Raw genomic sequence first — 12,733 nt, 5'->3', positions numbered from 1 at the left:
CTCAGTGTGACCCAGGCACGAAGAAAGGGAGATGTTCAGTCACATGACCAATCCCCAGCCAGCACCGGAGGCAGAGGCTGTGATTCTACAGCATGCCTACACACTGGCAGGGCTTGGGAGATACATCACAAGGGCTAGGAAGAGGTCAAGAAAGCCTCCAGAGTCAGGAAAACTTGTGGGGGTGTCAGAACATGAAAATGAGCAAGGGGCATGGTTTCTGAATAATGGAATGGGGTGGGTTAATAAGTGTATCTCCCTCAGCAGTGGCAGGAGAGGGTATGAGGTCACAACGAAACGCAGGTCCCTTTGGCAGCAAACTTAAAGAGGTAGGGTATAACAGATGCGAGCCTCCGGCAGTAAACTTAGATAATTCCTAGAACAGGTTTCTGAGGTATCTGCAAATCCTAACTTAAGAGTTTTCCTCAGAGGGGCCAGGTAAGTCTAGAAGCATGGGCATGCGCGCGCTCACACACACACACACAAGGTTCAAGTGTGAAGACCTCAGTTACAGGGTTCACTGCCTCCAGGCAGGGCAGGGCTTCCTCCTGGAAGTCTAGGTGGCTGCAGGGAACTGCAGGCCTAGGAGAGGCGTCAGCTGAGGCTTTAAAAGGCAGGTGATGTGGGAGTTGGTCGTTGATTCCTGGGTCCCTTCACCTGCTGCCAGCAGCGAGGGCTCTCAAGACAGCTTCTCTACCCCACACTGCTTGCTTTCTATACCCAGAGACCTGCAGTGGATCCTCACCTTGAGGGGGACACACCCACAACATGGAGCCTCAGCAGCCAGCCCCTGGGCTCCTGTGAGGGGGAGGGGCAGGGGCACTTCTGTCACCCTCCCAAGCTGTCAGTGGTGTAAGGTGCTGCAGGGATGTGGGCCTGGATGGCTTTGGCACACTTTCTGAGGGCTCGTGAGTCCCACTGCCACTCCCTACTCCTCTCCAGGGGCTCTACATCAGTGAGGGATCTGTGGCCTATGTGTCATCCCACTCCCCAACGCTGACTAGAGGGCTCCACCCATGGAGGGAGGCCTGGATCTTTAGGGCCAACTTGAGTCTAAGCCCGGTGGTACATGGGTGCTTGGCTGGCTGTGTCCAGCTCAGTGCACCGGGCATTCCCCTGCCCGCACACTGTCTCTCGCCACTGCCAGAGGACATAACAGGTACTCAACAGGCACAAACAGGTGCTCAAGCCCATTCCATTACCCACACACTGTCCTCGGTCTGTCCACCCTAGCGCCCCCACCCCCACCCCACCCCAGCCAGGGCTTCCCGGGACTCAGAAATAATGAGGGGAGGGGCCTGCAAGGCCCACTGCATTCCTGTCAGTGTACACAGCCAACTGGTGTTTTGTCCAGAGGCCTGGGATGTGTTCAGACCCCAGAACCTCAGAACAAGGTTACTCGGAGAAGCAGGGCCTTGGCAGAGGAATAGAGAGCACCCCAGGAGGGGTCTAGCTCCCCTGCAGGCAGATAAGGAGTGGGGTAAGGAGGTTTTAGTCTGTCTAGTCTTCGTTAATTACACACTCTGGAGCAGAAGATTAGCTCTCCCGAGTCAATGATTTAAAAGGGAAGCCAGTGGGGGAAGGGCCCTTCCCCGCTGAGGCCAGGTGCTGAGTAAGAACCTGGCAGACCTGGGGTAGTGGAGTGGGAAGCACAGCCCACACAGCTCAGGCAGGTGCGGAGCAAAAGGGCGGCCCTCTTTCTAATGTGTGACCTCGGCGGGTTGACATCAAGGCTGTCATCTGTTAGAAGGGTGAGAATCACTTCTATGCCATGACATTGTTACAAATGCTCAGTCTCATTAATAAATGTAAGGTCTGTATCTGAGATGGTAGTATGTGCTAAAAAGAAAAAAAACCTGTTAGCTCTTTTTTTTTATTATCATTTATTAATGTGAAACTTGAAGAAAATATAGAAGCTGGCGAGAAAATAGTGGCAAGTGCTTAGAATATAGCAGGGTCAAATAGAATAAGGCACTAGGGGTGATGCCAGCCTTAGTCTCTAGAAGGAAAGGTGAGGCTGCCTAAGGAGCAAGGAAATGTGTCTTGTCGAGGAATAGAGGACCAACCGCTGCAGGATCAGCTCAGCCCTGTCCCTGGGTGGGTGGGGCTGCTGGGACCTGGGTAAAAAGTCAGTAAGAGTTCAGAACTGATTAAGGGCAAGTGGCTGAGGGAGGCACTGTAGGCACTCATTCTTCAAGCGTCTGCTGGATGTCTACCACGCTGGAGCACTGGGATGGGCACCAAAGACGCTGAGAAGCAAGAGGAACCAAATGCCTCTAAGAACCTAGAGAATGGGACCGGAATGTGATTGAAACAACCACAGGAAAGCTGCATAGACCAGAAATATGGCTGAAACAAAGTTGAGTTTTGTGGAAGCCGCCAGCAAGGTTGGGGGCTCTAACCAGTTATGGGATGCCCAGCAGAGGGAGCTGGGGGCCCCCATTCCCGTCAGGGTGCTTCTGTGTGTCTGACCTTCTAGCATCTGACCTTGGGCATTCTCCATTCCCTCATTCCTGTACTCAGCACACACCTGCGGCAGTGGGGGTGAGGCTTCCTCTACAAACCAGTTCTCCTTCTGGTGAGGGAGCTAAGAACTGGGGCCACCCACTTCTGTCAGCCTAGAGTGCCAGTCTCGGGCATTTGAGCCTTGGGCTTGTTATTTGGCTTTTGCAGCCCCCTGCCCTACTTCCATGCCACAAGGAACGCTTGTCTAGGATTGTTTCTGATGCACACTTCTAGTCTCTCTTGGGAAGAACTCAGAGAAGGGCTTTGACTTGCCCATGGCCAAAGAGGGAGTCACTGGCAAAGCCCAGCGCTGAATCCACTCTAATTGGCCACAATTCTGTGTTCTTGCTACTATGTCGGGATAACCTGCAAGGGAGCCCAGGGAGTCCAGAAATGCTGCACCTGATGGCACTTAGGGTGACGCCTCCAGGAGCCAAGGGCTGCCTCGGTGTTGGCTCACACAGAGGAGGAGCTGGGCAGCCACTTGCGGGTGGTACTCGCTGGAAGCACAGTCCAGGAGAGGAAGAGGGTACTGACTGGCCTGAGGCAAGGGCCCAGAGTGGGAAGGCGGCTCTCTCCCTCGCTTCTCTTCCGTGCCCTTCTCTCTTGTTTGCCATTAGTCATTCTCATGGAGAAGGAATGAAAACAGACTCCGGATCTGGCTAGAGGTGTGTGCTGTGACAGCAACCGGTAGGGACGGAGACAGAGGCAGGAGAGGTAGAAGGCAGCTCTTGCCCCTAACTTTCCCAGCTAAGGAAACTGAAGTTGGGGCAGGTGGGAAACATAGACCATGCCCTAGGAAGCCATAAAAGTACACGGGTATGCATGGGAACTGGAGCTGGCTTTCCCCAGACTCCATTGCTCTCCCATACACAATCACCCTGCTATTTTTTCCACCATAGCCCCCAGGCCCCGCCGCAGTACTCCGCACATCCTGTCCACGCACTTTTGAAGGTGCCTCCACGGTTGGGATCTTCCCATTTTTACCATTTCCTCTCAGCTGGGCTTCTGAGAGTAGGTACCTGACAGAGGGGACTGTTTTGCTGGCTCCAGCCCCATTACTTTCACACCCAGATGTTGGCTGCCCCAATGGCCTCCTGCCCTGCCAGGATCCTGTGTTACACGTGAACCTTGCCATGCCACTATGATAACCTTGGCTCCTACTGCTTCCTCCTGTCCTATTTCAAACCTCTCTGGTCCCTAAACAGCTTCTCCCCAACCATAGAGGGGGCTTCTAAGCTTACACTTACCTCCTGGTTTATCACAGATTAGACAGATAAATGTTCCCATTCCAGTCTCCCTGGTTATCCTTTTCTTGTTTTGCTGATCTCCAGGACTGTTCCAACCCTGCAACGCGAGTGCAGATTTTACTCTACCAAGCCTCTGTGGCCCATGCTTCCACTCTCAGTGACTCCTCTTTGAGTTGACAGAAATAGCGCATGCTCTGAGCAGGCTCTCACCCAGGTCTCTTCTGTCAGTCCCTGAGCTTTAGTTAGCACTGGTGAATGAGACAATGGCTGCCTTCTGTTGTATGACAAAACTTTTCCTGGGGCAACAAAACACTCGCCTACTCGCCCCAGCGAGGGAACTCACAATGGCCATTTAGTGGTACGGATACCACTAAAGTCCAAATTGGAAAACCATGAGTTTTACTGGAGTAACTTACAGGGCTACGACTGAAGAGTAACTTACAGGAGCAGAAGTGACTCAAAGACATTTGCATCACCAAAGCCCACCCCAGCATGGGTGACAGCTCAGAGAAGCTGGGGACCTGGAGCTCCTTGCACAGCCTGAAGGCAGCCTGTCAGGTTGGAGAGTGTCCTTTCCAAGGGACTCTGATCTAAACCTCTTCCAGGCAGCTCAGCTGATTTCTGCTTCTTCCAGGCAGCTCGTCTGGTCTCAGTCTTCTTTCCAGCTTGGCTTTGTTTGCTTTGACAGGGAGGGGCCTAGTGAGCCTGCCCAGTTTCAGGGAGTTTTTGAAGCTTCTGTCATTGCTGTTTGCTTCCCGGCTTAAGGAGCTTCCCCTGCAGGATGGAATGTTTTACTCTGAGGAAACTGTTAGGCTACACTCCACCCCTTTCTCAAGCTCTTACATCCTTTCTTCCCCGGTGATCCCTGAGCCTCGGGAGGAGAGACCTGAGATGTCCACCTAGGGCCAAGAAACAGGTCATGGTGCCACTGTAGAAGTCACTTCTAAGGAGCTTCACCAGTAGCTATGAGTTGAGGCTGATAGTAACAGTGAAGTCTGGGCCATCACATCCATCTAGAAAAACCGTAGAAGTTGCTTCCTTGTTGGACCTATGACCTCCCAGCCACAGGTATTTGTCCTAGCTTACAGTACCAGGTGTGAACTCTCTCTGGTGGAGCAGGCCTTAAACCCAATTGGAAGGCAGCTAGTCTTACTCATGATAGCCGACTCACTATTGCACAATCGGGCATACCTTGCCTGGTGTGTCAGTATTTAGCATGCAGGGTCCACAGCCAAGCAGGAATGTTGGTGACGGTTCTCCACCAGCACCCTGCAGAGTCACCTCTGGCGTTATTAAAGCCAGCCAGCAGCCTGGGACTTTCCAGTTCCGCCCCAAATTAATTTCTCCGTGTCCTACAGTCAAAGTATGTGCATGCAGTGTCTTTAGCAATCGGGTCTTACTGTCTGGTTCCGGCATACAACAGCAACAGCAATAGCCTTTGTGGTCTGCGAGCCTTGGGCTTCTCCGGCTAACAACTCACAGGAAGGGAGCCATCTCTGGCACTGGGCTTTTCATTCAATAACCTTACGGCCTCTGGAAATGTCTTTCTGTGGGAATTTCCTTCTGAATTTTTTTATTTCAATCAGTAGGGTTATGAGGTGGGTTGAAGTAACATGGTACCTGGCTGTCTCTCCCATGGCTTTTCCAATCTGCCAAATGCTCAGAGGTTAGCATTATGTCATCTATACAACAAAACATTTGCCAGAGGATGGACAGGGCAAACAGCATCCCAAACCCCCATCCCATAACAAACAGTGGGGTTGCAAAGATAACCTTGGTGAAACACTCTGAAGGTCTGTTGTCGTCTGTTCTCAGCAAGTGTCAGGTGACCCCGGAGGTTCACAACTAAGACGATGCTAAAGTTAAACATAAGCAAGATCTAATACAGCGTGGAAGGCTCCATCCACTTGTATCCATTGCTTCCTCCACTAACCAAAGTTGGGTACAAAGTGTGAATAGGCACTATCTTAGTTAGCTCCCTGTAATCTTTGTGATTCTCTCTGAGTCACTACATTTCCATATTTAGGAGTTTTTCCATGGAGCCTCACTACATTTCCCCACACCTGATAAACTCTGTGGGCTTGACTTAATTTGCTCAGACCTGCTCAGGGCCAAGGGGGAACAAGGCTCTACTCTCTGGAGCTTCATCCACTGGCTCCCTGGGTAAGAGTTACCCTGAGTTGACATTGTGGATGTAGTGGTAGCTGTTGCCCCTCCATCCGCCATACCTGGTTGTTGAGTGAGTTCCTTGTTGCAAGATATTTAATTATGCTATGTAAAGATATGTCATTGTGGCTGATTTAATAAAAAGCCAAATGGCCAATAGCTAGGCAGGAGGTATAATAGGGACTTCCAGACAGAGAGAGCTCTGGAAAGAAGAAAGGGGAAGTCACCAGCCAGATGCAGAGGAAGCAGGATATGCAGGGGGAGAGGTAAAACCATAAGCCACATGACATGACCGCATGTAGATTAATAGAAATTGGTTAAGTTATAAGATCTAGTTAGAAACAAGCCTAAGCAAAGGCCAAGCTTTCATAATTAATACAAAGTCTCCATGTGGTTGTTTGGGAGCTGGCTGGCGGGACAGAGAAAAAATTGTCACAGTTCCCGACTGGGCAAACCAATTCCACCCCTAGTATAACCTTTTGCTGGAGGGGAATGTACCCTCCTTAGTCTGAAGTGATCATTACCCACCCCTGGGACCGGCTTTATTGTTGTCAGCTGGGTTGTTCTACCATGGATGGCTTCCGTGAACTGTTCATCGGGCTTTACAGTCATACAGAGACTCCTCAGCACACAATCTGGCTTCTATCAGTGTTTTCTTTAGGAACTCCAGGTTGGCATGACTCTTGCCACATTTGTTTCCCTGAAGCCTAGACAGATCTCTTCCTTGGCTTTACCTTTTCACTGTCTCCTCTGGGTCGCTCTCTCACTTTACTGACTTCCTTTACATGCTGGCCTAAGTCCCTGAGATCTGCTAAAGACCTTCCTACTGTATAAAGATCTTACTCCACTAAAGGGCTCAGCAAAGCCACTAAAGCTCCACTCCAGCTCAAGGTTTCTGCTGGATTAACCTCTTCTTTATCTCTTCTGGGAACACAGTTCCATCTGGCTGAGAGAACTGGGGTCCAAACACAGCTCCTCTTATTCCTAGCTCCCTCAATAGCCATCTACCCCTCCTCTATGGTCATCCAGTTCCTGATGTTTATGGGGACCTCAGCTGGACATAACCAAGTGTTCTTCATGGCTCTGATCATCCACTCTATTAGGAACTGGTTTCCCCTCACCCTGTCTCAGGTTACGCAACCTTTGCCTTAAGGAGGGATGGGCAGTTAAGATGCAACCTTACTCAGTTCTCATGCCTCCACAGCAGCCAGACGGGTCCCCTCCACTCCCATGTCCCATGTCCTCACAAGTTAAGCTGAGACATGCACGCTCTTTCATTCTCTCACTGCTTGCTGTGGTCCCCTAACAGCCAGGCAATGGAGACACCCACCTTTAACCTCAGCACTCAGGAGGCAGAGGCGGGCAAATCTCTGTGAATGTCAGGCTACCCTGGTCTACAGAGAGAAGACCTGTCTCAAACAAACAAACCGACCGAAAAAATCTTCTCCACTCCCAGCAGTTTAAGTGCTGGGTATTTCCTGATCACACTATTTGCTTGCCTTGGACCATAATTAATAGACCCATCTACATGCTGGGTTACAGATTCTCCCTCTTTTTATACTAAAAATTGGACTCGAGGGGTATCTTTTATTGCCTTTGCCATCACTCTGTCTCTCTCATCCTTTCTATCTAATTCAGTTGACAAGTCAGAAGCTAACATGGAGGATGCTAGTAGCATCTCCCTTTCTTGTTGCAATTGCTCCTTTACAAAAACAAGCTCCTGCTTGGCCACCATCTTGGCCTCAGATGCATTTTTGTTTGTTTGGTTGGTTTGTTTTGTTTTTTGAGACAGGGTTTCTCTATGTTGCTTTGGAGCCTGTCCTGGAACTAGCTCTTGTAGACCAGGCTGGCCTCAAACTCACAGAGATCTTCCCGCCTCTGCCTCCTGAGGGCTGGGATTGAAAGCTTCCACCACCACCATGCCCAGCTCAGATGCATTTCTTACTATACACAACAGAGGGCGGGCAATATTGCAGCTGCTTGCTAGCACTCTGGACTCTTGTGCAATAATCTGTAACATTTTCTCCAAATCCTTAACTGTTTTTAGGGCATCTCCATATTCTTGTGGTGCACCTCACTCATCAAGCAAGCATACCCCATGCCACATAGACAAAGACTACCATCCTGGGTCTCTTCCCATAAGCATCCCTAGTCCTGATGGCTGAACGTTAGCTGTATGTCTCATTACCCATAGCAAGACCCATACAACTGCTCTAGCACCAAGACACAGTGATACACACCACACAGGAAAGGACAGACAGCTCTTTCGGAATGTCTTGACAGATACTCCTCCCTCAGGTGTTTCAGCCTCAGTTGCCTCCCGGTAGTACCTAAAGCCAGGACCATACACACACTCCTCCTTCATCTCATCTTTGGTGCTGTCATGATTCTGTCCAGGTACCAGTTATGTTGTGCGACAAAACTTAGGAAAAGTGTGTTGTGTTTTGTCTCTTCCTGAGGGGCACTAATGTTTTCTCTCAGAATTAGGAGATGTAGTTAATGTCCCCTGTGTTGCTTTCTTGTATGTGCCCATTAATCTTTTATTGCCTCCAATCCTTCCCACACTGAATCAGGAAAGTTCCCAGGGTCTGGGGTGACAGCTGGTATTTCCAGATAAGAAACCTGAGAAGCATCAGCTCCCAAAGAATTTTTGGGAAAAATATTAGAGGGAAAAAAAGGGGGGGGGGGTTTCTGGGAATGATCACATCTGTCCCATGTATGACTGACAAAGTGAAACCAAAACCCACCAAGAGAATCACCAATGTTATGAGAGAGAAGAGAGCTTGCAGACCAGCCGTACTCTGTGCTGTCCTGAGGTCCACTGGTTCTTGCCAAATGAGGGACCATCTCCACAGGTCTTGCCTCTCAAAGACGCATAGGACAAGTGTTCATATGCTGATCTGAAACTAGGCCACATGGCTCCCAACAACAGTTCAAACTACAGACACCGTACCACTGAAGTCCTACTTGGTGAACCATGAGTTTTATTGGAGTTACTTATAGGACTATGGGTGAAGGGTTACTTACAGGAGTAGAAGTGACTCAAAGACATTTGCATCACCAAAGCCCACCCCAGCATGGATGACAGCTCAGAGAAGCTGGAGACCTGGAGCTCATTGCACAGCCTGCAGGCAGCCTGCCAGGTTGGAGAGTGTTCTTTCCAAGGGACTCTGATCTCTTCCAGGCAGCTCAGTTGGTTTCTGCTTCTTCCAGGCAGCTGATCTGAACTCAGTCTTTTTCCCAGCTTGGCTTTGTTTACTCTGACAGGGAAGGGCCTAGTGAATCTACTCAATTTCAGGGAGTTTTTGAAGCTTTTTTGTTGTTGTTTGCTTCCCTGCTTAAGAAGCTCTCCTGCAGCACGGAATGTTTTAATCTCAGAGGAGACTGTTATACAACATCTTAAAAAAGCCCTTAGTCTGGTAAAGGGAGGCAAGATATTCAAGGTGTCACTGATTCATTTTGACAAGAGTAGTATCATTAAAATAGATTTTGGAGGCGTACAGTGAAGCAGGAATGGGAGGTACCAGTGGACACAGAGTTGTTGACAGGAGACAGGAAAGCAAGGATGTAAGTCTTAGTGAAGGACAATTGGTCAGAGCTGGAGACTGAATAAAGAGAAGCTGCTACAAAGGTGACAGATGCAAAAAGTATTGCAACATTGAGTAACAATGTGCCTAATGTTGAAAGGGGTGTGGGACAGTAGCAAGGCTAGATGTCTAAGTCTGGGTGATTCTGGGACTCGCTATTGGGTATACTTCAGTGTCATTTATGGCTGCAGAAAGTTCGAGAAAAGGAAGAGGTTGTGTGAAGGGGAACAAGTTTAGCCTGAGGCTTCTAAGGAGAGATGTCCATAAGCAGATGTGGATCCAGAGCACAGGAGAGGGGCTGAGCTAAAGTCGATATCTACAACATGGGAATAGGGAGGTACATCAGGTGGAAAAGATTGACCAGGAGAAAGGGGACAGGAAAGGTGAGGGGAGCAAGGAAAGACAAGGATGAGTTAGATGTGGCACCTCCTGATTACTCCTCCAGGGGCTGTTTGCCCCAATGCTGTTTGCTAGCTATAGTACTAAGTGTTGGCGTCTTGAGATTTGTTTCATCTTCAGAACAATTTTGGGAGGTAGACAGGCACTCACTATTCCTGCTAACTCAGCTAATCCCAGATAACTTGCTCAAAGTCATAAAATCTATAAGGGGTAGGAGCCAAGATTTGAATTCAGAGTTGACCTGCTTGCCTCCGCGGTGCTCAGCTTCTCAAATAAAATCTTAGACTAAAGCTACATTTGCATTGAGTCCTGTGCCAAGAATTTTACTGATTTTTGAATTTAATACTGATAATTTAGGAGATCAATGAATTGATGAATTAAGGGGTATGGTATCTAGATGGATAGGTGGCTAAAGTATGTATACAATTTACTTATGGGCAAATAGGTATATGGATGGGTGAATGGATGGCCAAGTTAGGTCAAAGATGGGCAGAGGAATAGACAAACAAGTGGATATGTGTATGGATGAAGAATGGTGGGTGAATGAGTGATGGGTACACAAGTAAGCAGAGAAAGGGATGTATGAAAAGATGGGTATGTAGAAGAAAGCTAGAGTGAAAGGAATAAAGACAAATGGTACATGGATTAGCAAATTCATAGACAGGTAGATGGATGGGTGTGTGAAGGGTGTTGCATAGCTGTTTCCTCTAAGTTGAAGCATTTCCTCCTAGGAGGAAGGATGCTCATAAAACTCAGGCAGTAAATGAAACCTATAAAGCTCAAGTAGGTGCTGAAAAAGTACCAAGGCCCTCCCTGAGGCTATGTGAACAGTAGCAATTGCTGAGGGGAGCGGCCCTACAATCTCTAGTGGAACTGCCAACAAGGCATGCAGGGGGTTCCGAGAATGTGGCTTTCAAGAGTTGTCACTGTAGCACGAATCTAATCGATGTTAATAATAAAACCTAGAGTGAGATATTAGGGGGTGAACGCTGAAAGATATGAGAAGCAGAGCAGCCAGCCACTAGTCCTTACCTCTATGAAATCCTCAGACTGAATGGGGTATCCTCTCCCTACAAATCCTCAGACTGAATGCCTTGAGCTCCTGTCTCCTCCCGCCTAATATTCCTCTCTCTGCCCAACCATATCCCTTCCTGTCTCCACCTCCCTCGTGTTAGGATTAAAGGCATGTGACTCCCAAGTACTGGGATTAAAGTTGTGTGTCACCACTGCCAGGCCTCTAAGGCTAACTAGTGGCTTATTCCACACTCTGATTCTCAGGCTAGCTTTATTTGTTAGATCACAAACAAAATATCTTCACATGTCACTTGGAGCCAGGCATGGTGGCGCACTCCTTTAATTCCGGGACCTCGGAAGCAGAAGCAGGCAGGTCTCTGTGAGTTTAAGACCAACTGGTCTACAAAGGTAGTTTCCAGGTCATTTAGGGCTACACACAGAGACCCCGTATTTAAAAAAAAAAAATCTTAACCAGGGACCAGTGAAGGGCACTTACTGTGATTACAGCATCCACATTAGGAGGCTCACAATTGCCTGTAACTCCTGCTAGAGAATCTGGCATCCTCTCCTGACCTTTGTAGGCAACCTCACTTTTGCACGAGCACAAGCACATGTGCAAGCATGCATGTGCACATACACACACATGTGTGCATACACGCAAAAATAAAACCTCAAGAGTCACACTGGAGTGGGCCATTCGATGACGCAGCTGCCTTTGAGTGTGCCTGTAGGTCACCACAATAAATTGGAGTGAAATCATTACATTGGCGCCCTATATGGAGGGAGTCAACATTTGTTCCCAGGTTCCCAGGCTTATACAGCAGTGGGTAGAGGAATTAGAAAAATGAACGGCTGGATAGAAGGGAGGATGAAGGAATATAGAGATTAGTATCTAAGTATAAACAAGGTGGTGGCCCTACAGATGAATAGGAGAGTGGATGGATGAATAAATGGATGGAAAGATGGGAGAATAGTAGATGGTGGATGGTCAGATGGCAGGGGACCAGATGAATAGATGGTTGGATGACTGGATGGATGGTTAAGGGATGGATGAATAGGTATTTGATAGTGGGATCAATGAATGAGCCGCTATACCTGGAAAAGCCACTGATTATCATCCCTATTCTTTCCCAATCCTTTCTCCCCTATTTACCCCAGAAAGGGGGAGGGGACCAGGACAACCAGTGTCGATCTTTACTTTTTCCACTGTACAGACGTTCTAGGATGGTTTCCAGCAATCCTCATTTCTTGTTCCTCTGTCTTGATGCTTAGGAAATGTCCTTTCAAACAACCAGCCCAGGATGAAGGCAAGGGGTGATTCTGGGAAATCTTCCCTGTTCCCTGTTGCCTCTTGAATGTCTTAACCCTTGATCTCCATGACCCAGGTGGATGTTAGGGCTGAGCTGGTATTTGAGTGAAGTTCTACTCAGCACCTCAGGAAGTGATGCGGGCACAGCAATAGCAGAAAGGAGAGTATGTCCGTGGACTGGAAGAGAAACCAAATCATTCTCCCAGGGAAGTAGCATTCAGGCAGAGTTAGAAACCAAAAGTAGAGGTGCTGTTTATCCCACCCTGGAGTCAGAGAGACCTTCACTCCCACTGCCTGGGGCTTGCAACCTTGGGGGACTCACTCTTAGCCTTCCTGACTCTATCTCCAGAACAATCATCACTTTCTCTGATGGCCAAGAATGACAAGAAGATGCCGACAAAACCAAACAGCTTCCACGAAGCGTGTAGATTTTATAGGAGGAATAATCCAAGGAACCAGTGCTCTGGGTCTGTTAAGAAAGAAGTGTCAGTTCGCAGGGTTCCTAG

Source organism: Chionomys nivalis, chromosome 3, assembly GCF_950005125.1.
Source record: "Chionomys nivalis chromosome 3, mChiNiv1.1, whole genome shotgun sequence".
Lineage (NCBI taxonomy): Eukaryota > Metazoa > Chordata > Mammalia > Rodentia > Cricetidae > Chionomys > Chionomys nivalis.
The sequence above is the reverse complement of the archived record's forward strand: the minus strand, read 5'-3'. Positions refer to the sequence as shown.